This window comes from Orcinus orca, chromosome 19 (genome assembly GCF_937001465.1).
Source record: "Orcinus orca chromosome 19, mOrcOrc1.1, whole genome shotgun sequence".
NCBI lineage: Eukaryota > Metazoa > Chordata > Mammalia > Artiodactyla > Delphinidae > Orcinus > Orcinus orca.
Genome location: NC_064577.1, coordinates 23,582,392 through 23,609,816, shown reverse-complemented (window position 1 = coordinate 23,609,816; position 27,425 = coordinate 23,582,392). Strand labels below are relative to the sequence as shown.

Below are 27,425 nucleotides of genomic sequence, written 5' to 3'. Positions count from 1 at the left end.
AAAGGCCAGGCATTCATTGCACTAAGCTCTTAACAGGCATCTGAGTGACTCATTCAAACATTTAAACAGCCCCATCCCATACAGTCGTCTCTTGACATCCCTGGGTGATGGGTCCCAGGAGCCCCTGCCGATACCCAAATTTGCGGATGCTCAACACCCTCATATAAGATGCTGTCCTAAGCGAGTACAGTCGACCGTATCCGCGGGGTTTCGCATCCGAGGACTCAACCAACCGCAGATCGTAATTTCGTGATTGGAAATCCTCCATGGGTTGAATCTGCGGATATGAAACCCGCGGATACGGAGGGCAGGTGCTGTACTCCTCTTATCCCCATTTTAAAAACTGGCGAGGTGGAGTAGCTTGCCCAAGGCCAACAGTGTGAAAAGCGTCAGAACCAGGAATCGAGCACACGCTTTCTCACTCCAAAGCTGATGTCCTTAACTACCACCCAGTTACAGCACACAGTAAAATGAACGTGCCACCAGTACTATCTCAATGACTGGAATTGAGTTAATTAGTTTATCTCACCTTGCTACAAACGCACATAGGTTGGGCCATTAGTATAAGCCACGTTTTCCAAAGCGTAACCCAGCAAAGTTTCCAGGAGGGTTCTCTTATTCTCCTTCCTTCTCCAGCTCCGGAGCTCCCACCTCTCCAGACGCCACACGTTTTTAGCAGACATCGGGTGAACCTTAAGAAAGAAGGCCAAACATGAAGAGTAGCTTCTAGGAGAATTATAGCATCATTAAAATGCCTACAGGGTGGAAAAAATCAAAACACACCCGGATCTACACAAATTACACGGCAGTTCACCTGGGGCATTAGATTTTGTAGCAACGTAACGTATTTCAAATACTATTAACTTTTGTTCTCTCCTTTTGGGCCCTTCTTCTGTTTTTAACAGCAAAGATATTTCATGCTTATTGGTTCAGGGGATGATGTAAAGAAGGAAGCAAAGGGAAAAAATAATACTTTCCAGACTGTGATGTTTCAAAAGCCCAGGATGTTAGCGCCCTGGAAAGGACTCTCAGCTTAGACAAAATATTTCTTGGAAAACATCCTGAGTAAGAGTAAAGCCAGGTAGGAACCATGCAACAGGAACAAGGAAGTCCCTACGGGGACACGCTTGGGCCAATGAAGGAAGACCAAGTTGGGTGGTAGTTGTCTCATCCAATGCCCTTGTAACCTCATTAAAGAGCAGATAAGCCCGTGGGACATTTGGTTCCTCCAAATTTAAATACAATCCTAGAGCAGAAAAAGAAAAAAAAACAGTTAACCGAGATTAAATGTTTTCCACTCTGGTGAAATAAGGGTTTGAAATAGAAGTTAGATTGAATTTCAAAAATACATTGTGAGTTGTTTTTCTTGTACACTCAGGCTTCTGGGCTAGCATTCACACCTATGACAATTTATACAATTGAATGCAAAGCAGGCGAGCATTCCTGGCAGGCTCCTGTCTCAAAGGGTATCTCAGGGAAGGATGGAAAGGAAGACTACAGGCCACAAGTTTGGGATATTTCTGGACAGCAAAAGGGACAGGCCATGCTTTACTGCCAAGTCATCTCGTATTAAAGGACAATTTGTTTCTTTATAGACATCCCAGAGCAGGGACGTCAAACAATTTCGAAACACTTCTTCTTAGGGAAAGCGCCAAAATGTTACATAAAGTTAAACACCAACGTGCAGCCCAAGGCCCAAGACGAACAGCGAACCTCTCCAAACGTACTAGGAACCCTGTTTCCCTGGAAGGGGCAGCCTCCGCCTTTGTGCTCTGTGGACTTGATGCCACTGTTTGCTTTTCTCTTTGAGAGGAGCTAGACAGGCTACATTTTTAGCCAACACATAAAGGATGGGAGAAATCCACAGAAAAACAGGTGCTGCATCTGGTTCTCCTCTGATGGCCGAATATCCTGAGTGTGGATCCAATTTCATGCACACGTTTAACTCAGTTGCTGCTTTACAGACAGGACAGGTACAGAAATGACAAGAGAGGTGCTTCCTGCAGTCACAAAGGATTCTGGGTCTTTACATGCAAGGTGTGGCCCAAGGACCCACAGGAATAGCATCACCTGGGAGCTTGTTACAAACGGCTCCTCCGTGCTCCACTCTTGGGCCCCACCCAACAGTGGAGCACACGGCACGTTTAGGGCCGTGAAAATACTCTGTATGACATCATCATGATAGGTAAACGTCATTATACAATTGTCCAAACCCACAGAATATACAACACCAAGAGTGAACCCAAAGGTACACGACGGGTTTCAGGCGATGAGTTAATGTAAGTCCATCCATTGTAACACACATCCGGCTCTGGTGAGGGATGTGGATCACGGGGAGGCTGTGTGGGGGGAGGGGGCAGGGGGTATATGGGACATCTCTGTGCCTTCCTCTCAATTTTGTCTTAAACCTAAACTTCCCTAAAAAATATATAAAGTCTTTTTTAAAAAATGAGACCCCCAACTGCTCCAGCTCACGGTGGGAGCTGTGTGAAACCCTATAATAAGCACACAGAGGCGTACAGGCCTGGAGGGAGTCTGCCTGAGATCGAACCCTGCCCTCTTTACTATCAGCTCTACAGCTTTCAGCAAAGCGCTCTCTGGGCCTCAGTTTCCTAATCTGTAAAATGGGGACAATGATGATAGTAATGGAATTTAGCTTCCAGGATTGTCGAAAGGATTAGATGGAACAAAATACATTAAAAACATTTAGGACGACACCTGGCACAGTGAGCTCTCAGGAAACGTCAGCTTTTAGTGTTTGTAAGAGGAGGTGTTTTGTATGTCAATACCTCACAAAGGAGTTGAGACCATCTTGGAGATTTCTTCCCTGCTCTTCCTTTTCAGCGGCAGAAGACACAGTAAATGGTTTTAACTGCTTCTGTCGGGTCCATGCTAAATGGTGGGCAGTGTAGTCAACTCTAGGAAAGAATGGCTTACATCACTGTTTCTCAAACTAGTCATTCTAGAAACGTCTTCATTTTTTTAAACCATTTCCATATACAACCCTTATACATTATTTTTACATAAATCAATTTACAATGAATCTGGTTTTTTTAGAAGCCACATCCTAGGCAATAAATAAGACCTATGAAATCAGTAGTTTGATGTGCTAAGTTGTATTTTTTTTCTAATCCATGTGAAAGGGAAACCATAACTATGGAAATAAAAACATTCACATATGCATAAAAGTGTGACTGAGAACTTGAAGAAGTCTCTTCATTCCTACGTGAGCATTTTATTAGCTCCCAGCGGCACTTCTAAATGTTTTGACGTTAAATCTCTCCACCCAAGTGACTTGAGCAAAACCTTCTGGCTTCCAGCTCGTCCAGCTCAGCCAGGGATCAGAATCACCAGTCGATTTGCCCAAGATTTGCACGGCCGGTGCAGGGAGGAAGAGACCACAGCTTTTCTGAAACACAGAAGGGGTGAGCATCCTTCTTTGCCCCGACAGCACTGAGACAGCAGCTGTGTCTCCAGCCCTATTCCAAGCCTCCCCACTTGGTGACTTTGTGTCTCACTCCTGCGATTGTTTAGAACGCCTTCCTTTCACATCAGGATGATTGGTGCGTTCATACTGCAGAGCTAGAAGTAATTATTTCTAAATGTCATGGCTTTCATGTTGCAGTTTTCCAACGTCCGAGGGGCCCAATTTCTTCCAGAGTCAGTCATCAAAGTTTTTTTCACAGAACCAACGCAATGGCTTGGTGTTCCTGCCATCCTGCTTGTCACAAAGCATATTTCAAAGGCTGAGTCTCCTGGGCCTCAGATTCCATTCTTCTTAAACATGTAAAAAAAAAAAAAAGCTACTCCAAAAGGAATGTGTGAGCAAACTCCCATGAGTGACAGCCTCCAGCCCAGTTATTTCTTTTCCACATTTTTTCCTCTGTGAATTGCCTAGCAATAGTCTAGTGATCCTTGACAACACTAATTGAGGTATGAGGAGGGAGGACAAGTTAGTAGTGTCTCTCTGCTCTGCTTTAGAACAAGCGTGATAACATCCTTGGACATGGTTACCATCAACATTCAGTTCAACTGAGTAACTATTTTTTGAGGGTTCCAGGCAAGCCACAAGCGCTAAGTGCTTCCCGGTGACAGGACTTCCATGTGACATCCTGCGGTCATCACAAACGAGGGATGTGTCTTTTCCACCCAACAAAAAATGTTTTCAGCTTGTGTTTATCTAAATCATGCATTCTCGGTGGGAGGAAAATCGGTTCTTAGAGGTGAAAAGACCTTGGCCGTGAGAACAGTGCGCGGCCCTCCAAAAGCTCAACTCTACCCCACAGAATCTTATTTCCTAGAAGTTAATTTCTCTCATCAGAGACACATTTAATTTTAATTAACTGAAGTATTTAATTGCATTTAATAATTTAATTTTTTTCTCAGGGGCAGCGATAATGGGGGAAGAAAAGGTCGAGAAACACCGAAAATGAAATGAAACTGTACGTCAAATGGACTTCTCCTTTGACCTAGAAATTCTGCTTCTCTTATCCTCCTAGAGAAAAGGTTCCCAAAAGAAGCACGTATACAAGGTTGCTGACAGCACCATCTTTTTTAATAGTGCAAGAACCTACATGTCCATTAGTTGAAATGGTTTAAGTAAACCAAACTCTGTATTACGAGAGACTATGTACCAGTTAAAAGGAGTAAGGTAAGTCTGGATACAGACAGTGAACCATGTCATATTACTGGGTAGAAAAAGCAATCTGCAGAATACATATGCGTGATCGCATTTATATTAGAACAAAAACACAAGATCTACATGGTTTTATATGCACATGTCATATATGTAAATACAAAAGAAAGCGCATGGTAGGATACACACAAAAGTAATAAACCCAGGTTACCTCTGGGGAGAGGAATGGATGTGATGGTCGAGGGGTGGTGGAAGAGGTCCCTGGGCTGTTTATTTATCTCTTGCTTTGTGCTTTGTTTTTGCATTTTTTTCACAAGAAAGAGTCGTGAACAACTTGTAGAAATGAGAATAATAATAAATATTTACACAAAAGTAAACCCTACCTCAACCACCTGACTACTGCCCTGAAGAAAAAGTTAGTCACTTTATTTCTAATAAAACTGGGAATCAAAAGCCTGCAAGCTCCAGTTGGGTTAAAGTTGTATCTGTTTAAAAACTCGAATTATAGGAAAAAATGACAAAAAGATATGCCAAGGCTTTGAAAAGAAAACGTCTACCAAGGTTTGAATAGAAGAAATCAAAGAGTAAAGAGATCGGGCTTCCCTGGTGGCGCAGTGGTTGAGAGTCTGCCTGCTAATGCAGGGGACACGGGTTCGAGCCCTGGTCTGGGAGGATCCCACATGCCGTGGAGCAACTAGGCCCGTGAGCCACAACTACTGAGCCTGCGCGTCTGGAGCCTGCGCTCCACAACAAGAGAGGCCGCGATAGTGAGAGGCCCGCGCACCGTGATGAAGAGTGGCCCCCGCTTGCCACAACTAGAGAAAGCCCTCGCACAGAAACTCAGACCCAACACAGCAAAAGTAAATAAATTAATTAATAAACTCCTATCCCCAACATCTAAAAAAAAAAAAGTAAAGAGATCGATTTTACTACATAAAAATGAAACAACAGTGAGCAAGATTTCTCCAGGGCGGCTTGGGAATACGTATCCAGGTGTAAACCAGCGCACCTTTAACCAGCAGTCATAATTCTAGGAATTACACAAGGACGTTTACCGCTGCACGCTTTACTATGCAATAGAGAAGGATTAGAAATCACTTAAAAGTCCATTACTAGAGGATCGATTAAGCAAAATATGGCAGATACGTACAAAGAAACACTCTGCATTCACTCCCAATGATGGTCTATTATTTACTGACATGGAAAGAAATTTCCAAGACATAACTGTATTTTTTTTAAGTTGCATCCACCAAGGAGATTTCATGTTGATTTGCAGATACAATACAAATAAGGCTTTCACTAACTTGCCAGAGAGGAAAATTCTAATTGTTAAAAAAAAAAAATGTATTGATGGTCAATCAAAGAAATTTGGTGGCCCTCTTTCAGGTGTAATGATGACCCACTTGCGAGGTCAAACAAACAAACAGATGTATTATTCCCACCTATCAAGTTATCAAATATAAAACATACATATAATGTACAAAAATACATTAAGAAATAATATACACATAGGAAAGGACAAAATCTTCAATGTAACAGTCAATGAATTTTGACCCCGATGTGCATACACACACAGTGAAACAAGACTTTACTGTATTTTATTTTATTTTTTTATTGCGGTACGCGGGCCTCTCACTGTTGTGGCCCCTCCCGCTGCGGAGCACAGGCTCCGGACGCGCAGGCTCAGCGGCCATGGCTCACGGGCCCAGCCGCTCCGCGGCATGTGGGATCTTCCCAGACCGGGCAACGAACCCGTGTCCCCTGCATCGGCAGGCGGACCCCCAACCACTGCGCCACCAGGGAAGCCCTGCGTGTGTCTTAATGAGAAAGAAAATATAAGACATTTAAAACGTTGAGTCTGAACGTTCTAAACCGTTTTTCAATCTGTCATCAACGTCCACATTTTTCCACACAAAATTCAGGCGACCAATGATTCTCCTCCGGGATTTTCTTCTAACACTGACACCTGTTCTGCAGCTTTCGATGCTGGTGCTTTCTTGATCATACTACAATCAATCACAACAACCTCTCATTGCTTTGAAATTTCTTCCGTCTAGTCTGTGGAACTTCACAATTTCTCCTGCCTTCAGTCACATAGCTTAGCAAGGGATAAAAAAAATCCTTCTGTGTGTATTTCCAAAATAAATAAATAAATAACGCAGTTTTATCTACTCATCGATATCGACTCACTTTATCAAATCCCTTCCTTAGGGTCTCATGAAACCGTCATTGTTTTGCAAGAACAAAACATGGAACTGTGGTCATTTCTCCACTGATGAATACTTGCTTCACAAATATCCAATTCATGTGCCACCTGTCTGGCAATAATTGTAAGATGCATCCTTGACTTCAGAGATGTTAAACTATGGACAATATACAGCCTAGAATTGATGACATATAGTGTCCTATTTGAACCTCCCAACAGCCCTGTGAAATAGTTAATGTTTTTACAGATGAATATGCAGAAATGTAACTAGAGAAAAGAACTTGTCCAAGGCCACACAATCAGTGAGACAGAACAGATACTCAACTCCAGGACCTTCTGATGCTATAACCCGAGCATATGACCTCCACACTCTGCTACTTCACGAGTCAGTAGAGTCACCTTCGTCCCTAGCATCGTGGTCGACATTGTCATCGCCATGACTCTGTCGTGGTCATCATCATCACTGTCATAGTGAGACAGGCTGGGACCTGGGACCCTTTGCTGCAGGGCTTGCACCTGGACAAACGTCTCCTCAAGCAACAAAATACACAGAAACTACATGGGACTAAAAATAACTGCGTGCATGCCCAGTTGGGGCAAATTCTGGACAACAAGATACAAAAAGGCCAAAAGAACCCAACTGCCACTTCTAAGGAGCCGGGAGCGACAGCAGGGTGCTGCGCAGGCCCCCTGCACTCGACACCACCAAGGGGTGGGCAGAACGCCTGAGCCACCACTCCCGCCCGACCCCCGGACGCACCCCTACCCTCACCCCACGTAAGGAGCCAGCTGCCCCCCCGGCCTCAGCCAGCCAGCAAGGGGACCTGTTGTTTGTTCTCGCTCCCCCTGCTGCAGCAGCGGCCCCAGTAAAGCCTTGCCTGAATCTCTTGTCTGGTCTCTAGTCAATTTCTATTGATTAAGGAGGCCAAGAACCCCAGTCAGTAACGACAGTGATCACCAGCATCGTGGTCATCAACACAGCTAATATTTACTGAGCATGTATTTACCCTGTGCTAGGCTCTGTGCTAAGGTTTGCCTCCTAACTACCCAACAGATAGGGTTTCTTCTAACCTCATTCCACAAGCATTGATGGTAAGATGGTAAGATTCAACAGGGTCAAGTAACTTGTTCAAAATTATTCATCTGACACCCGAATTCAAACCCTGGCCATCTGACTCTTAACTACTACAGGATCAAGTACAGGACGCAGCAAACTGTAGGCGCTCGATCAATGACATACATACTGTGCCTATCCCAGGGCCTGGTGTGCAGGAAATGAACAATTATAACAACAATAACAGCAGCTAGCATTTACCGAGCAATTATGACACGCCAGGCATTAGGCCAACGGCTTCATACAGTTTATTTCTTTTTGTCTTCATATGAGCCCTAGGAGGCAGGCACTCTCTTACCCTCATTTTACAGGTGAGGAAATTGAGAACTGGAGAAATTAAGAACATGTCCAAGGTTATACAACCAGTGAGTAACCAGCACTAAGTCAAGTCCAAGAAGCCTGATTCAAAAGCCCATGTTCTCGAGCACCACACAATATGGCCTCCTACAAAGAGCGTCACGAGTGAATTTGTTTCCACTGACTCACTCCACAAGTATTTCCAGGGCTGTGTGTTGTGCTGAGTGCAACGGATACAGTAAAGAATAAGAGAAAGATCGACTCTGCCTCCATGGAAATTAAGAGTCTGGATGAAACACCAATCAAAATGAGAACACTGAAGACCGAATAGAAAGGTGGTGATTGGACACTCGCATGTACACCCTACCCTTCCCAAAACTCTGCTAAGAAGATAATGAGATTATAATGATGATAACTAAAATGTATCATGATGTGTCAGACATTGATATGAATGTTTTACAGGTATTATAACATTAAACTGTCATAGGAAAGAACAAATCTGACTCCATATTGGATGTTTTTTTTACTTTAACCTTTGTACTCTATTGCTTTTGCTGTAAGTTAATCACTAAACGAAAGTTGCTTATAGCCTGAAATATACAGGATAGCCCATTCTCAAGGCCCTGACCTTTATAAGTATAACACTTTCCCGTTCACTCATAGAGAAAAAGTTGCAGAACAGAGAATAACATTTGTCTGGTTGGAGGTTTACAGGACCATCATGACCTGACCTATGGGGACAGATGCAAGAACAAAGGATGCTGACACCAAGAAGTCTGCCACAACCAACCACACCCCCCCCCCTTTTAGTATAAAAGAAGCCTGAATTCTACCAACCACACCCCCTCCCCTTTTAGTATAAAAGCCTGAATTCTAACTCGGGGAAGAGGATTCTTCGGGACACTAGTCCACCAGCTTCTCGGTCTGCTGGCTTTCCAAATAAAGTCACGATTCCTTGCCCCAATAACTAGTTTTTCCATTTATTGTCCTTTCACGTGGCAAACAGTATGAGCTTGGACTTGGTAAAAAAAAAAAAAACACCTTATAACAACCTGTTTTACAGATGAAAAAAATCTAAGGCTTGGAGCAGTCAAGGAATTTGTCCAAAGCCATACAATTAGTTTGTGGCAAAGCAAGTGTAAGAATCCAGGGCTTGCGCTTTAATGCACCTCTTTACACAGTAAAGGAACAGAAATATAAATTCTCAAGGACAGAGGCTTCAGGAGAAGCGATATCCTCGAACGGATCAATAGAAGCTTAAAGAATGGAAAGCAGGGCAGGAGGAGCGGCTTATTTCGCCGGGCAGAGAACATCATGAATAAAAGAAGAGGACTGAGAAAAGCACTGCTTCTCCCCACTGCTGGACTTCCCAGACACACATAATTTGGGGATATCTGATGTCACAGAGTGTGGGAGGGGGTCACAGGAAGTCACCCTCGAGTATGCGGTGGAAGCCGATACTCATCACCATCAACACCTTCACCTACTCCTGTGCAGGCAAGGACCCTCCCCGCAAGCAGACGCCAGCAGGGAAACGTACCAGCTTCCGGTGTCTCCTTCTGAATGGAGATGTGACTCACTCTTGGCCTCTCCCAAACTCTCACCTGCTCCTCCCACAGGGCAAGAATGGTTAATCTGGGAAGATCTGGCCACGCTTAGTTCAGCGCCCTGCCCCCCATTTCTTCTTGGGAGAGAGTCTGTCCAGGAGACAGCATGTTTCCTTCTGCTCTTCCCTGATTTAAGTCTCACCATGACAGGAGGCCTGTCTGGGTCCAGCACTGCCCATGACTGGGTATATAAGTCTCCAAATTCTAGGGTTCAGGTCACAGGCCCACTTGGCTTTCACTCTAAGCCACATCTCGACCTGAGCTTTTAATAGTTTAAGAAAAGTGGTGTTTTGATCTCCCATCTGCCTTAGGTTTTTGTCTTATTTCTCAATTTTCTCAGAACTTTGGTTCATTAAGAAGAACAGAGAAAGAGACAGAGAGAGACAAAGGAAGAAGGAAGGAAGGAAGGAGGGGAGGGAGGGAGGGAGGAAGAGGACAGGAAAACGGAAGATGCAGGATTTTTAAAAAATGTTAACATCCTTGGAGAGATATGAGGAGAATAATGTATCCATAAAACAAGAATTTATTAATCAGAGAGCAAAGGAGAGTTCTCAAAAAGTAAAGAGAAAGCTCTCAAAATAAAAATTTCTCTTGATGAACTTGAAGATGAAGTTCATCCTAGTTTCTCTCCCAGAAAGAGAACAAATAGAGATAAGGAGGTGAAAACTATTGGGTGGAAGGGGAGAGACATGAGAGAAAGGATCAATCCAGAAGGTTGAACAGCCAAACAATAACAAGAGCTCTAGTTCCAAACAGAAAACAGTAGGTAGGAAATATATATATCCAAGGAGAAAGGAGCCTCCAGGTTGAAAGAGCATTCTAGGAGCCCAGCATCAGAAGCAAAAAGACACCTGCATCAAAGGCACGTCCCCACAGAATTTTACAATCAGGGATCAAGAGCCACAGAAGGCAGCCCTCCAACAGCGCCCCCGCGACAAGGCACTGTGAAGGTTAAGACAGCAAACCTCCGAAATCTTCACACCTTCAAGCCCCTGGATTTTCTGCCGCAGCTTTTTTTATTTTTATTTTTTTTAGCCATTCCTGACCCTGAATAAAGCCAACCTTCCATTTTCTCTGTTCCTCTTCCCAAGTGTTGCTAGAGGAAGTTCTAAAACTGTGCTGATTGTGCTACAAGCCCAGGACTCACAGCTTCCACTGGGCACACCCTCTGGCTCATCACGCCCAGCCAACAACCTTCCCATCCCTGCATGGCCGTAAGAAGACAGTCGGATGTGAGTGTATATTCACGTGTGTAGATATGCTGCTTTCATATTGTAAAGTATATTACATACTATATAAAATATAAATAATGTATACAATTCTGTATTACAAACTATATCATTACATAATATATAAAATATCTAAAATATTTTACATATAAAATATCATTACACATATAACCATATAACCATATATATACACATACGTATATATGTATATACCATATACATACACACACATATGTATATACGTATATATATAAAAACTCAGATCATGATAAGGGCTGTAAAATCCACATTCCTCCGTGAACGAGACCCTCACAAAACGTCACCCTGTTCACTGCATTGTTACAGGGACCCTTCTGCCTGGACTATTCCTACCCATTAATTCATGTTCATTAATGATAGTGTCTTCGTTCGAACCTCCTTTCACGCAGAGGCCTCCTTTGAGCCCCTACCCCAATGCATTGTGATGCCCTGGAGCACGGCAGCAAATTCACAGGGAACACTCTGGGGTATTTTTTAATTTCAAGGGAAATCCTACAGTGGTTGACATCTGTTGGACACATAATTCCTAATTCAAGGTTTTGCAGTTTCAACGTTAGATCACTGCCTTCTTTTTGATCAAATTCGAGCAAAGTTGGGATTAGGGCAGTTGGCGTGATCCAAAAGCAAGAACCACCTGACAGGGCTTCCCTGGTGGCGCAGTGGTTGGGGGTCCGCCTGCTGATGCAGGGGACATGGGTTCGTGCCCCGGTCTGGGAGGATCCCACATGCCGCGGAGCGGCTGAGCCCGTGAGCCATGGCCGCTGAGCCTGCGCGTCCGGAGCCTGTGCTCCGCAACGGGAGAGGCCCGCGTACCGCAAAAAAAAAAAAAGAACCACCTGACAATCACTGTGGGAAAGGACCTGAGAGTGGCGGGGTCTGATCTGATGCCAACATTTGAGAAGTTATCCTCAACAAGCACACATGTAACGTTAGCAAGTAATCATTTTTCAAAACAAAAGAGTTTTCTCTCGATTTCTGTGTATTATTTTTCAAACTTCTACTAAATTGTTAGGACATAAACCCTAAGTTTTTTGGACCTGATCACTTAACAAACAGAACTTGGGTATTTCTCTTGGCCTCACGCACTGCGGAAGAATTACTAGGGCACTAAGGACTCTGTGAACCCAGAAAGTTTGGGAATCTCTGTCCTAGACCATTAGATCCACTATCATCTGTCTTTGTGGGGCTCTTTACTTCCCTTCACACAACAGTCACTGTACTTTTTTTAATATATAAATTTATTGCTTTTATTTATTTATTTTTGGCTGCATTGGGTCTTCATTGCAGCACACGGGCTTCTCACTGCGGTGGCTTCTCTTGTTGCGGAGCAAGGTCTCTAGGTACACGGGCTTCAGTAGTTGCAGCACACAGGCTCAGTAGTTGTGGCTGGCGGGCTCTAGAGTGCAGGCTCAGTAGCTGTGGCGTGAGGGCTTCAGTAGTTGTGGCGTGCAGAGTCAGTAGTTGTGGCCTGTGGGCTCTAGAGAGAGAGCTTTGTGGCACACGGGCTTAGCTGCTCTGCGGCATGTGGGATCTTCCGGGACCAGGGATCGAACCAGTGTCCCCTGCATTGGCAGGTGGGTTCTTAACCACTGCGCCACCAGGGAAGTCCTAGTCATTGTACTTTGTTGCAAAGTACTTTGATCTGCCTGCTGCTAGTACAGACCACGCGTGTGCACGTGCGCACACACACACACACAGGCACACACATCTCTATCTCCTTTCACATGCATGGGAGCCTCCTCCATTTGTAACTAGCATTTGAAAGAGGAAATTTGGAGAACAAACCAAATGAAGACGAATGAAACTGTGTCCATGCACGGGGTCCCTTTCAGGTCCAGCAGGAGGGAAGACAGTAGAGGCAGAAACCAGGGCAGCTGTTGTAAAACTATAGACAGAAAAAGGGATATTTCGCAACCTCAGGAGACAAAGCATAGACGGAGCCCAGTGCAGGGTGGCACCCTTGCACTTGACATTGATGCTCCCCCGAGCACAGGTTTTTCAGGCAGTGGGGATGGAACAGAGGAATGGGAGGTGGAATGGGAGGGTCCAAGCAGGACAGATGCACTGCAGGGGACAGACTGGTTTCTGGACCCACCCCTTGAGAGAGTCCCCTCAACATCTGGGAAATCATTTAAATGAGGGCTGAGAGCCTGCCATTCATAGATGGGAAGATTTTGGATCAATGGTGAGCTGTATGAAGACAAGGACAAAATCTAACATCTTGACCCTCGTGTCTCTAATACCTAAGACAGGGCTGAGCTCACGGTTAAGTGCTCGTTCATCTGTTTTCGTCTATGTGTGTTTCTTTGTTTGCGTCTAACTCCCTGCTAAGAGAGCACAAACCTTTCCAGCCTATCCAGCTCAAAACATACAAAGCCAAACTCAATGTCTTCTCCTCATTTGCTCCTGCCTGTCTTGGGAGGTACTTTAACTGTCCCACGTTCTTCAATACCCCCAAACCAATCCTCCGCTATGGTTTCCATCTCTGGTCTCTCTCTTGAATTCTGCCTGAGTCAGGTCTTCATTGCCTCTTCCTTGAGCCTCTCCTCCATTCTAGCCCATCCTACACACTCCTTCCTAAGACTCTGGCGGGGAGGAGTACGTCTGACTCCGTGTGGATCTCTTTCTTGTACTTCCACCTCTGTGCTGTGTTGCCTGTGCTTAGTCATGCTGACTCTGCACCTTTTGCAAAAGAATGTTGCCTATAGCCAGAAATATACAGGACAACCCATTCTCAAGTCTCTGACCTTTAATAACACTCTTCCATTCACACAGAGTTAAAAAGTTGCAGAACAGAGAATAACATTTGTTTTCTTGCAGGTTGACAGGAACACCATGATCTGAGCTATGTGGACAGTTGCAAGAACAAAGGATTCCAGCACTAAGAAGTCTGCAACAGCCAACCACAGCCCTCCCTCACCTTGTCTTTAAAAAAGGTTTTGCTGAAACCCTTTGGGGGAGTTTGGGGCTTTGGGGGCAGGAGACACCCATCTACTCGCGTGGCCCTGCAATAAACCTTTCTCTGCTCCAAACTCCCATGTTTCAGTTTGTTTGGACTCGCTATGTGTTGGGCACACGAACTTAACATTCAATAACCCGTAACAAAACCCAACTGTTTGCTCTGCTACTCAGAAACTTTCCATGGCTCCTTAGTCCTGTCTAATAAGGACCAAATTCCTTAATGAAGATTGTGAAGGCCGCTTCTGGCCCCTTTCAACATCAGTTTCTCCCATTTCCCTCACCCTGTACTGAATGCCCTACACTCGTGCATCTCTGTATTTTTACCCATTGCATCATGCTGTATCTACTCTCTCATGCTGGATTATAAGTTCCTTGAACCCTAGGGCATGTGTTATTTGTCTTTGTAACCCCCTGTGCCCCTGCACCCAATACAAGTGCCTTGTTTGGGGAGGGGTACTTAATACACAGTCTACGGGAACAATATTTATTAGCATGATACTCAGGGCTCTCCCTTCCCCCCTTAATGACTCCACCCCAGGGAAGGAGACAATGACTTATCTGACTCATGAGTTTGGCAAAAGGATCTGAGTTTGCTCAGCTCAGCACCCAGCCCCCTCCATTCTCCCTTTGAGGAACCAGCCACCTATAGTTAACCTGTATTCTCACTGAATTCTCATTTCTTCTTGGCCACCCAGAAAGTTTGGGGTAGGATCATTCCAGCAAAGGAGGCCTCCAGTTTTGGGGAGGGATGCAAGTTTGATCCAGGGGCATGTACACAAACCTATTGGCCAGATTAACCCATGCCCTACAATATAATGCTTTGTGAGTAAGAAAGGTGATATTTTTACCTCCATCTGTCTAATTCTTATGTCCATTTTTCACCTCTTCCCAATTAAGGCGGGTTAGAGGGGTGTTATATTTTAGGCCCTCTCAAAACCTAGTGTCTCACACAGACGATGTGTATCCTATATGTAGCCTTGGTTTAGCTGGCTCGAATTCGGTCCCAGAGACTTATTTTCAGCTTTCTCATCCTGAGTGAGATTGAACAAACAAAGCCTTACTTTATAAATAGTACAACAGCAACATGGCATCTCTCAACTGAGGAAATTGAAACATTTGGGTTTTGAGAAACACTATTTGTTATTGCACAAACAGCAGGCGGTTGGGAAAAGCCAAAAGTGAATTTTCCATGTCAAATTCCTCTTCATCTATAAATCCTCCCCTTCCCGGGGAAATTTATAGGATTCTGGCTCCCGTTTCCCTTTGGTCATCAAATTTAATTTCCCAGGAGGTTTGTGTTTCCTTTTTTTAGTTTCTATTCTAAACTTGTAACATTTTCCCGATTCTTGACGTTCCAGATCTTCTCCTGTCTCCTCAATCTGTCACTTCTAACCTATTCCTTCCCTCTACCTCCACTCTCCACTTTTATTCCTCTGTAAATTCTAGAAATGACCAGACCTCCTGCTTCTCTAAGATCCATTCTGAGCCTTTGCGTTTCTTTTGTTAACATCTCAGAACATCCACCAACATTTTTCATCCTTCTCTCCATTCTTTGATCATATGCCTCTTCTCCTCCAAAGTGAGCTTTTCACTTCTACCCTCCATTGAACCCAGGAGACCCACTTTTCTCCATTCCTTTTACATCCTTTCTATTGCTTTTTCTCCCCTGGCTGCTTCCCACCGCCTTTGAACATACCCAGATCCCTTCGTTTTGAAAACCCTCTCACTTTTCACTTCATTTGTTGCCCAAATGAAGGCTGCCTTCCCGCCTGCCTTCCCGGCTCACCGCCCTCTCATTCACTGTCAAAGCTCTAAAAACATCATTACACAGGTTCTACCTGTATTTCCACATCACTGAATTGCTCCAGGACTCCACGACCTTTTGCTTCCAACCTAAGCATTCAGTGGAAAGAACTGCTCTTAAAGTTCACCAACAATTTCTTCATTGTCACATTCTTCAGTCTTTACTCAGCCCTTGTTCCTCTTGACTTCTCTGATTCATTCAACACTGATGGCCACGTTCTACCCAACCAACACCACCGGCTTATTTATCTGTCTTTTTGTCTTAGTCTTTTGTTCTGTCTCTCAAAACTGTGATCCAGTCCTGAGTCTTGGTAAACTCTACAGCAAGCATTCGTGGTTGCTGTGCTCACGTGACCTGACTAATAGAACAAGGTGTTCAACCCAATCATGGCAAAATGTTCCCATTTGACGGCGAGTGGTGTAGGGATGGGCATGTGAACCATTTCTGATCCATGATAAAGGGAAGACCTCTTAGGGGTTCAGGGGAACATTTTACTTCCTATAAGAGAGGCATACAAGGAGAAAAGCATTTCTTCCCGCCCATCTCCTTTTTCTTGGGATGTCATCACATAAGAACATGAAGTATCCAGCCGTGCCATCTCGTCACCAAGAGGGAAGGTCAAGAGAAGAACATAGAAGCCAAGACTGTCCCCTGACATCAAGGAAATTCCAAGCCAATGCTGAAACTTCCCATATGCTTGAACAACAACAGGTCTAGAGTTAAGTAATCAACTATTGACTGTACTTCTATTACTTGCACCCAAATACATTGAAGCATTCTTCCAAAACTCTACCTCATCCATTCTCACAGAATAGACTGTGATATCTATGCTGACCTCATCAAGATCCTTATGTCCAAATGTCTCTCCCACCCCCAGACTCCCCGAGTCCTCGGTGTTTCCACTCAGGTTTCACACCATCAGCTTAAAGCACCATGTTCCAATCCACACTCGTCAGTTTTCCGCTAAAGTCAGCCAGCCTTTTGTCATCTTCATAAAGATTAAGAAACCATTTGAGCTTTATTAGAAGAACATGAGTTTCAACCTTGCTAGAACTTCCCAGGTGGTATGGGTCGGGGCGCGGGGAATTATGCAGACAGGTAAGACAGAATTTAAGATGTATGTCTTAATGAGGCTTATCTCTGTCTGGGTATGCTAGGTATTTCACAATGGATATGGGTATAAAAACACGGATGAGACACAGGGTACAGAGCAGGAAGTGGCCAAAGATAAAGCCCAAATGAGGGCAGCATGAGACCACAAGAGACGCCTTCTCAAAGAGTTAGGCCTTAATAGTGTCGATGGTGTGAGATTTTAAGCTGTGGAACAACATGACAGATTTACACTTTGCAGAAGGAGCTTCAGCAACAGCATGAAGAATGGATCAGGAGATGAAAGCCTGAGATACCAGAGCTTTTAAGGCAGTTAACTGAGCCAGGCAGTGGTTGCCAAGATCACTTCTTAGCTGAGGCAGCCCTGCCAGTGACAGAGCAAAGCATGGTGCAAGATCCCCACCAACACAGGACTCCAGAGCTCTCCACTGGGCTGGTGGAGACTATCAGAGCTTCATCGCAGTCAGATGGCCCCTGCTGCCCAGTAAATCTTGTGTACGCAGCACCTGTATCCCAGAGAACCCAACGGACGCAAAGGACATGAGTTCATGTCTGTTATTCGATTTGCTTAAATAAGCATTTAATAGGTATTAAAGTAAAGAGGTAAGAGGTTAGTGATTTCCTCAACTAACCAAAACTACCAAATACAGATATTCTTATTCAAAGCAATTCACTTTCTAATTAATGTGCTCAGTCCTCCCTGGTTCTTTTATTAAATTAATTTTTATTGGAGTATAGTTGCTTACAACGGTGTGTTAGTTTCTGCTGTACAGCAAAGTGAATCAGCCATAGGTATACCTATATCCCCTTTCTTTTGGATTTCCTTCCCATTTAGGTCACCACAGTGCATTAAGGAGAGTTACCTGTGCTATACAGTAGGTTCTTGTTAGTTGTCTATTTTATACGTAGTATCAATAGTGTGTATGTGTCAATCCCAATCTCCCAATCCCTCCCTCCCCTCCCCCCTCTCCCTTGGTATCCATACGTTTGTTATCTATGTCTACGTCTCTATTCTCCCTGATTGTGTATCTCTGTTAACCCAGAATATAACCATATTCCATCAATACTCTCTCCAAAACATCCTCAATTTCTACTGTTTTACTTTCCTCTTAAATTTTATCTTGCAACCAAATATTACGTAGGAAAAATAAACCAGGATGAATAAATAAATCACATGGAAAAGAATTCATTCAAGCCCCTTTGTGTAGGTCATCACTGATTATTTTCCAGACTCAGCTATCTTATGACATAAACCACAGTCACTCAACACATAACTCCATATGGCAAAAGCTCTGTATAGTAAGGTGAACTTACAAGGCAGGTATTAAATCTGTTCCCAGAACATCACGGGCAGAAGCATTGCCAAGAGAATTAGTTGAAAAGATTCTTGTTTCTGAGAATCTAACAATTTATTTCACAAAGACAGAGGTTCATTTTCTCTTTCTTCCTTTTATACCAATCATCACTGATCCCAGATTAATCTTCCAAGAAAAGCACATATAGCTACAAATATGTTGGCATTTCCTTCTTACAAGAAAAGCAACAGGGACGTCCCTGGTGGCACAGTGGTTAAGAATCCGCCTGCCAATTCAGGGGACACGGGTTCGAGCCCTGGTCCAGGAAGATCCCACACGCCATGGAGCAACTAAGCCCGTGCACCACAACTGCTGAGCCTGCGCTCTAGAGCCCATGAGCCACAACTACTGAGCCCGCGTGCTGCAACTACTGAAGCCCGCGCGCCTAGAGCCGGTGTTCTGCAACAAGAGAAGCCACTGCAATGAGAAGCCCGCGCACCGCAACGGAGAGTAGCTCCTGCTCACCACAACTAGAGAAAGCCAGCACACAGCAACGAAGACTCAACGCAACCAAAAATAAATAAAAAGAAAAAAAAGAAAAAGAAAAACAACAAAGCAGATAAAAATCTGCTTTCCCAGATACAGCCAGTACTGTATTACTGGTATCCTATTGCAACTTTCTGATTTTTTCTTTCAGGGGTCAGCAAACTACCACCCATGGACGTCATCTGGCCCACCACTTGTTTTTGTAAATAAAGTTTTACTGGAACACAGAGATGCTGTCTGTTTACTATTGTCTCTGGCTGCTTTCCTACTACAATGACAGAGTTAAATCATAGCGACAAGGACCATCTAGCCTACAATGCCTGAAATATTTACTATCTGGCTCTTAACAACAACAACAAAAATTGTCCTAATTTAAAAAGCATGGCATTTTCTCACATTTCAGGTATTTATTCGTTCATCATTAACCATTCAAAACATTTTAACTGATACCTTAACATGTTAACATCATTGTTAATGTGTCAATCTGAAATCAGCAATGATTTTTTTTTTCTTTTTTTGCGGTACGCAGGCCTCTCACCGTTGTGGCCTCTCCCGTTGCAGAGCACAGGCTCCGGACGCGCAGGCTCAGCGGCCATGGCTCACGGGCCCAGCCGCTCCGCGGCATGTGGGATCCTCCCGGACCGGGGCACGAACCCGTGTCCCCTGCATCGGCAGGCGGACTCTCAACCACTGCACCACCAGGGAAGCCCCGGCAATGATTTTTGAAGATCATAATGAATTAATTTTCTTTTCTTTTGATTAATATGTGATTATTATTTTTTTAATGAACCTAATTTTTAAAAATCTATCACCAAGAAGACATTTAGAATCTTGAGTATAGCACTCTATATTCATCCATGTTTTAGGCTAGCTTTAAACTTCAAGCTTTAAAACAAAATAAGATTAACCTCCACAAGAGACTGGAAATAAAACTATAGCTTTAAAAAAAATTAAAAGATAATTGTACCCTAACTGCCGTGTTTTCCTTTCTTTCCTTTTGGAAAGATTGCCTCTCTAAATAAAAGAAGATGTCAGCCTTTTAAAATGCCTTTTATCCCCGGATCTTTTGACGTCACAGAACTTCCTATTTTAATGGTGCAACATCTTCCTAGGAATTAATCAATGAATCATAGCCTGAGAATGAGATGGAAAAGGAGGAGGTCTACGCTGAAAGAAAGAGATGCAGGGAGATTCCAGACCTGATCTGCTGCTACAGGCGGTGAGGGCTGCCCAGACCACAAGTCTGCTCAACTCAGGTGCCCAGGAGGCTAAGCGTGGACGTCTGGTTACCGACTTCCGTGTCCAGCTTTGAGCTGGGAGCTCCTCAGGTTTGCCCTAGAGCATAACCGAACACAGGTCTCTGCATGATGAACTTGCCCCTCCACCTGAGATGCCTTATTTCCTCCCCGTTTTCTTCTCAAAGTGGATACAGTTGTTTGGGGTTTTGTGAACTCTGGGCTCAACCATATCTTCAAGAGGATGAGATCGGCATTTCTCAACGTAGTCCCTCATTTGTCATATGCCAACTATTTTTTTACTTTTTATTTCAAAAGTAATACAAAGATCTTTGCATAAAAATCATAAAAATACTGGTAAGCAAAAAAAAGAGGAAAATTCAGATGATCCCTAAATCCTACCACCCAAGAAGCCACTGTAACATGTTGCTATGTATTTGGTCATACGTGTCGTGGGTCAAATGTGCTCATCCACTTCCCCCAAAAGATATGTCAACTAGACCTGGAAATGTGACCTGATTTGGAAAAAGGTTCTTCGCAGATGTAATTACGTTAAGGATCTCAAAATGAGAGCACCCTGGATTATCCGACAGGTGCTGAATCCAATGGCTCGTGTTCTCATAAGGAGAGGAGAAAGTACGTGAAGACAGAAGCAGAGACTCGAGTGGTGCAGCCACGGGCCAAGGAATGCCTGTGACTGGAGCGGGGCCCTGTGGTCCTTCCCGCCCATGTCCTCCACCTGCCTTTTGTCTGTAGAAAAACTTTAGCCAAAGAATACGTTTAATTAGAGACGCGAGAAAATGCAGAAGCCAAGGAAAGCAAACAGGGCAAAATAATAACAGCTGAGTCATTAAACAGGGTCAAGGACCTTTGGCTCCTTCTCAAGGGCTATAGATGATATTCTGAGCCACGTCCTGTGAGCTGCCTTAGAGATACTGAAACCCCACCAGGCGGAAGAAGTTAACTACATGGTGACCAGACTGTAGCTGTGACATAAGCTGCCGTAATTCCAAGGCCTCAGGGAAATGGGAACAAACCTACCCTGGCACTGAAGACTTACTGTACTTAAAACAATCAAGATGATGCTGGTCAGACACCGCAGGATCAATTTCAAGACGACTGTCAAGCTGACTGTGCTGTCTCTACAGGTAGCCCCCTCCTTCTGCCTATATACCCCTGAAACTCCCCTTTAAAACCTCTCGCCCTGGTTGTCAGTCAGGGAGTTGGCCTTTGGACATGAGTCTGCCCTCCCCGCAGTTGCCAGCCTCGGGAATGAAGCAGACTTTCCTTTCCACCAACCTAGCCTCTCGTGCAGGGAGGAGCCACGCCCCACTTTTGGTAACACCTGGGGCCTCCAGAAGTTGGAAGACAAGGGAGCGTGGCCCTTGCTTTCAGACTTCTGGTGTCCAGAATTGTAAGAGAATAGATTTCTGTCGTTTAAAGGTGCCAGGTGTGCAGCCATCTGTTATAGCAGCCCTAGGAAGCTAACACAATACATCTGCTCAGTAAATAGTGACCAACAGCCGTGAACCAGATATTATACCCAGGAGTTGAAGAATAAGACACCAAACCTTTCAAAGTCTTTTTCTACCCATACACAGAAATATATGTATAAATATATTTTTAATGGGTTATAATGTAAAAGTTGCTATTAATACATCCTTTTACCTAATAATATAGACACATGTTCATGATAATAAATACACAGAGCTTCATCTTACAGATTTTGCCTAAGCAGTTCTCAACTTTGGAACATTGACCTGATTTCCATTTTTTTTTTTTCTATACTGCAATAACCATTCTTTATCTAACTACTTACGTACACGTTTGATGATTTCCTTAAATTTTTAAAAATGGAATTTGGAGGTCAACGTCTGTGCCAGTTATCAATTTCTTGTCTCAGTTCCAAATCTACCTTTCTTGCCCCTGCTTTGTGAAACCAGAGCTGGACCCTGTAAACATTTCTCCTCTACCAGCTGGCACAATGTGGGGCTTTGTCGACCGTAGAAAAACCGCAAGGCGACAGAGGCAGGAAGACACTTCCTTCTGGGTCCCAGCGCCTCTTATTTTAGGCAGCAAAGAGGCCGCCCTCACAGACCAGCTCCAACCCCAGGCTCAGCCACATGCACAGCTCCACACTGTAGCTGTTTCCACTGCCACTCTGGCCATGGCCTCAGACACCTGCCTCACCTTCCATGGACACGTCTACAGATCCACACGGCGTGCTGTGTGCACAGTTTCTCCGCTGCCCGTGGCTGGGTTTTCCAGTAGCGGACACATGACCTCCAAGGAGATCTAAGTCTCAGCCTTGCGTAGGGGGTGGGAGAATCTTCCTCAACCTAATTCCTTCACTGTCCACTTCTCCTCAGCCTAGATGCACACGCTACTTCTGGATCCTTGAAAGGCGCCCCATCATTTTTACTAGCTAACAGTCCTTCTGATGAAATCTTTCTCATTCAAATAACCAATGTGCTTTCAGTCTCCTAACTGAGCCTGGCTGGTAATCAAGTCTCAATGCACTGACGTGACCAAATTAAGCTCCAGAACGGTTGCTCCCATGTACAATGCCTTCCCCAGGCTCTAACCAATTCTGGATATTTTCATTCATTTTTAGCAATGACAGTAGGATAAGAAAGTATCCCTCGTCGATTGCTTTCATTTGCACTTCCTTGATTACTAGGAAGGTGGAGGAAAGACTATGTGAGTATATGCTGTATCGGAAGGAGTTCTATCCAGCCCATAATATTGTCCCCTGGGAAGGGGCTGCGGTTAAAGAGAGGGAGGGGGAAGGGGGCCGTCCATTTATTACTCTAAAAGTTTATATATTGTCCAAATACTATACACAGAGAAGATGGTCATGGATTACTTCTATAATTAAGCATATATCCATCATGACAACAACGTGCTGTCGCAACCTCTCTCTAGCTGGTACGAGTCAGAGTGGTTAAATTCATTAGCAGAGCTGAGCAACCGACTTTGGAAGTGCCTTATCTAGACCTGTAACCCCAGGCTCCAGCCCTCATCTCTCTAAGGCTGCATCTCGAACACCGAAAGGAAATGAGGGCCCAGCATGTGCGCTTGGTCACAGCAGTTCTACTTCCTGTATTTCGGGGGATGGGACGTTGTTAGAGCACATGTGAAACCATGGGCTGGACCCTAAGTTCAGATGTTTAGTTCATGAGTTACGGTCACCATACCTCTTGGGGAGAACAAAAGGAGAATACAGAGACCAATATAGGGTCCAAGTGCCTTTTCCCAACTGTGAGGCGAACACAGTTGGAGATTTTGAATCGTGGGACTTAGTCTAACCCAGAGAGAAGAGGACATGATTAGTCCTGCACAGGGATGGGCTACAGTCATCTACCTCCTTCCAAAATGATTAGTCATCTGTCACACCTTTCATCCTTGCTTCCCAATTAAAAACAAAAAACTGGGACTTCCCTGGTGGTCCAGGGGTTAAGATTCCACCCTTCCGCTGCAGGGGGCGTGGGTGGGATCCCTGGTCCGGGAACTAAGATCCCACATGCCGCGGGGCGTGGCCAAAAAATTAATTAATTAATTATTTTTAATGTTTAAAAACCGAAAACCATGAAGAGTTAAGAGGATGGAATTGTACTTATCACAACTGAGAATTGTATAATTCTCTGTCTGATGGGGCTAAAATAGGATAATATTGTGTTACAAATATCTGAAATCCTCCTTTCAGGGAGGAAAGAGTCTTTAATTACCCAGATGTTTAGAAAGGTACACTAACCATCAAAAACCGCAGCAAGGTAATTTTCACTTCTCCACCCCCCTCAAAAGACATTGACTGAAGGCAGGTTAATTTTCAAAGCTTTTTGGACTCATTTCTATTTATTTCAGCTGTGTTGATGTTCTGTGGCTGAACTTTGAGCCAGAACAAGATATTTGTTTGTGTTACGTTTGTCTAATGTTTGTCTCACCCACTAGCTGTGAATTTGCATAATGGGTTAGGAGCAGTGAAAAATGCTTAAAGACCTGGCTTTCTAAAGACCCCCAAAATCCCAACTTCCCACCTTCTGAAAATAGCTATGCTATCAAAGTAGCAAAAAGTGAACCAGAGAAAACGCATCTCTTGTTGTTCGGTGGGATTATAAAACCCACATAACATGCACAAGTGTGCTGCTTAGAAGAATTACAGGATTTGGAAGCAGCTACACTTAAGTTTATGGATTTCTTCCAATTCAAAATAGAATTTAATATTATGCAGCTGATTTAAGTCAAGATGGTTCTCACACGTATTCTTTGCCCTCTATCATGTATCTCCTTGTTAAAGACATGGTTCAAGTTTCTTGACTGTAGATTTTTATTAACCTGCTTAATCTGAATATCAAAGCCCAACTCTTTAGCTCAACTGTCTCTTTAAGAAGATCAAATACCCCAGGATATGAGCCACAAGGAAAATCAAGTTTTTAAGGAACTATTGTAAGTATGCAAACAAGCACAGAGAATAATACGACTAACATCCATACACTCACCACCCAACTTTGTCAAATTTAAACGTTTTGTGATACACACTTCAGATCTCTTTTTCTGAGAAATAAATCATAACCAACATTATTGAAGACCCATGTATAATCTTCCACAATCCCACTGCTCTCACTTCAGTCCCATATATAACCACTCTGCTGAATTTGGTCATCGTCCCTCTCATAAAGGTTTTTCTAATTTCACTAAATCTGTATTTATCCATAAATAATATTGAGAATTGCTTTGCCAGTTTTGAAGTTTATTAAATAGCATCCTACTACGACACACACACTCACACACCTATATATCATATATAAATATTCCCATCCTTTCTCTACTTGAAGATGTATCTATGTTCAGAAAATACAGTTCCTTCATTTTAGCTGCTGCTTCCCATTGTATGGCCACACCGCAGTTGATTTGCTTATTCTCCCGTGGACAGACATTTAGATCTTTTGCACTTCTTTGCTATTATAAGGCAGGCTGCAGGGAAAGTTCTTTTGGACAGATGTATGCGTCTTCTGTTTTTTATTTTCTTTTGTTTTTAAGGTATAGATAAGAGAATACTATGACCAATAAAATTCACCTTTTTAAAAAAGGTGCAGCTCTGAGAGTTTTAAGGCATGTACACACTGGTGTGACCACCACCACGATGACGATTCAGAGCAGGTCCATCACCCAAAACAACTCTAACAGGCTCCTCCTTTGTAATCACACCTTTGTCCCTGCCCCGATGCCTGGTAACCATTGGTCCATTCTCTGTCACCACAGTTTTTCCAATTCTGGGCTATCATACTAATGGCTGCTTCCTTTCAGCACCATGCCTTTGAGATGCAGCCATGCGGTAGCGCACATCAATACTTTTTGTTCCTTATTATTGCTAAGTAGTATTCCATTCTATGAATGTACAACACTTTATCTATTGTGCCCATCGAAGGACATTTGCATTACTTCCGAACTTTGGCAATTATGAATAAAGCTGCTCTAAACCTTCACAGACAGGTCTTTGTGCACACACAAGTCTTCGATTCATCTGGGTAAATACCTGGCTGTGGAATTACTGGGTCTAATGGTAAGTTTGTGTTTATCTTTCCAAATCCTTGGCAATTTACAGGTATCTTTCTGTAATTGATTTCTAGTATAATTTTATTATGATCAGAGAACATAATTTGCATGATTTTGATTCTTTTAAATTTTTTAAGGTTTGTTTTATAACCCGGGGTATAGTCTATCTTGACGTATGTCATATACACTTAAAAATAATATGTATTGGGGCTTCCCTGGTGGCGCAGTGGTTGAGAGTCCGCCTGCCGATGCAGGGGACACGGGTTCGTGCCCCGGTCCGGGAGGATCCCACATGCCGCGGAGCGGCTGGGCCCGTGAGCCATGGCCGCTGAGCCTGCGCGTCCGGAGCCTGTGCTCCGCAACGGGAGAGGCCACAACAGTGAGAGGCCCGCGTAAGGCAAAAAAAAAAAAATATATATATATATATATATATATGTATGTATGTATTATGTTGCTGTTGAGTGGCGGATACTGTAAATGTCAATTAGATCCAGTTGGCTGAAGCACTGTTCAGTTCTACTGTATCCTTGTCTTGCAGAGAAGAAGAAAATTGGTTTCGAGCTATAATTGTTGGATTTGTCCATTTCTTCCTTTGGCTTTATTAGTTTTGCTTCATGTTGTTAAAAACATACATGTTAACATACATCTTGTTAAAATATGCACAGTAAGGATTATTATGCCTTCTTGGTGAACTGAGGTTTTTTTAGGGATTACAATCTATGAATGGAACATTTCTCAGTCTACTTAGCCTTCATATTACCACTTCAAGGGGAGTATAGAACCCCTACCGGCTTTATAGGTTACTTTACCCTCCTCCTTTTATGTTTAGTGGCCATTAAGTCTGTAGATGTTGTAACACCATCAGACATGCTTTCAACTATCATACATATTTTTTTAAATTTATGAGGAAAAAAAGAATCTATTATATTTTCCCAGATATTTCGCATTTCTGTTGCTCTTCCTTCACTCCTAACGTTCCAGGTTTCCCTTTGGTAGAATTTGTCTTCCATCTGAAAAACTGATTTAGCATTTCTATTAGAGCAAGCCTGCTGGCAATGAGTTCTCTTAGTTGTTTTTTATTCGTGTTTCCTCATCATTCATGAAGGATAATAATTCTAAGAGGGGATTTTGAAATTGTCTAACTTAAAGTGCTCATTTTACATGTGAGGAAAATGAAGCCCAGAGGCATCAGATGATTTGCCCCCGTGTCACCGAGCTGCTTATCGCCTGAGCCAGGATCGACGTTCCTGCTTCCTGACTCCCAGCTCAGTGCTCTTACGTTGCCTCAATTATTTACTTTACACTGGAAATAAAGTTGTGCGAAAAGAGCTGGATTATTGCATGCTAGTACAAGAAAAAACTGTACAATTATCATTTTTTAGAACTGAGAAGGACCTCAGAGACGACTCATATCTGTGCTTCGTGTTTCAGATGGGGAAACCGAGGCCCAGGGAAGGTAATGCAGCAAAGCCGTGACTTTTTAGAGCAAGATCACACCTGTAAAGAGCAGGCACTGGGGCTGCTTGTTTATTTGTTCCCTAGTAGTGGGGATGGATTGCGCTGGACCAAACTTATACCCCTACTCTCTCTCTCTCTCTCTCAACTTTATGACACAAGTCAGAACGCCAGCCCTGGGCAATGCATCCCAGCTGGACCGTTTGGAATCAAATCTATAACTCTGCTCTCATTAGCACTATCCTCTCAACCAATGATTCCCAAACTTCAGCATGTATCAGAATTGGACCTCAGTGTGTGCCGAACCGTATGAGCTGGTAAGAATCAGCTTATTG

General features: G+C 43.6%; 1 long non-coding RNA gene across 1 annotated transcript in view; it reads right to left on the bottom strand.

Annotated features, from left to right (window-relative positions):
* Nucleotides 1-396: 396 nt before the first annotated feature.
* The window catches only part of LOC125962078 (uncharacterized), a 30,562-nt gene continuing 3,533 nt past the window's right edge, over nt 397-27,425 (bottom strand). Inside the window, exon 3 of the long non-coding RNA XR_007473467.1 lies at nt 397-692. This is a non-coding gene — a long non-coding RNA (uncharacterized LOC125962078). The remainder of the gene's footprint in view (nt 693-27,425) is intronic.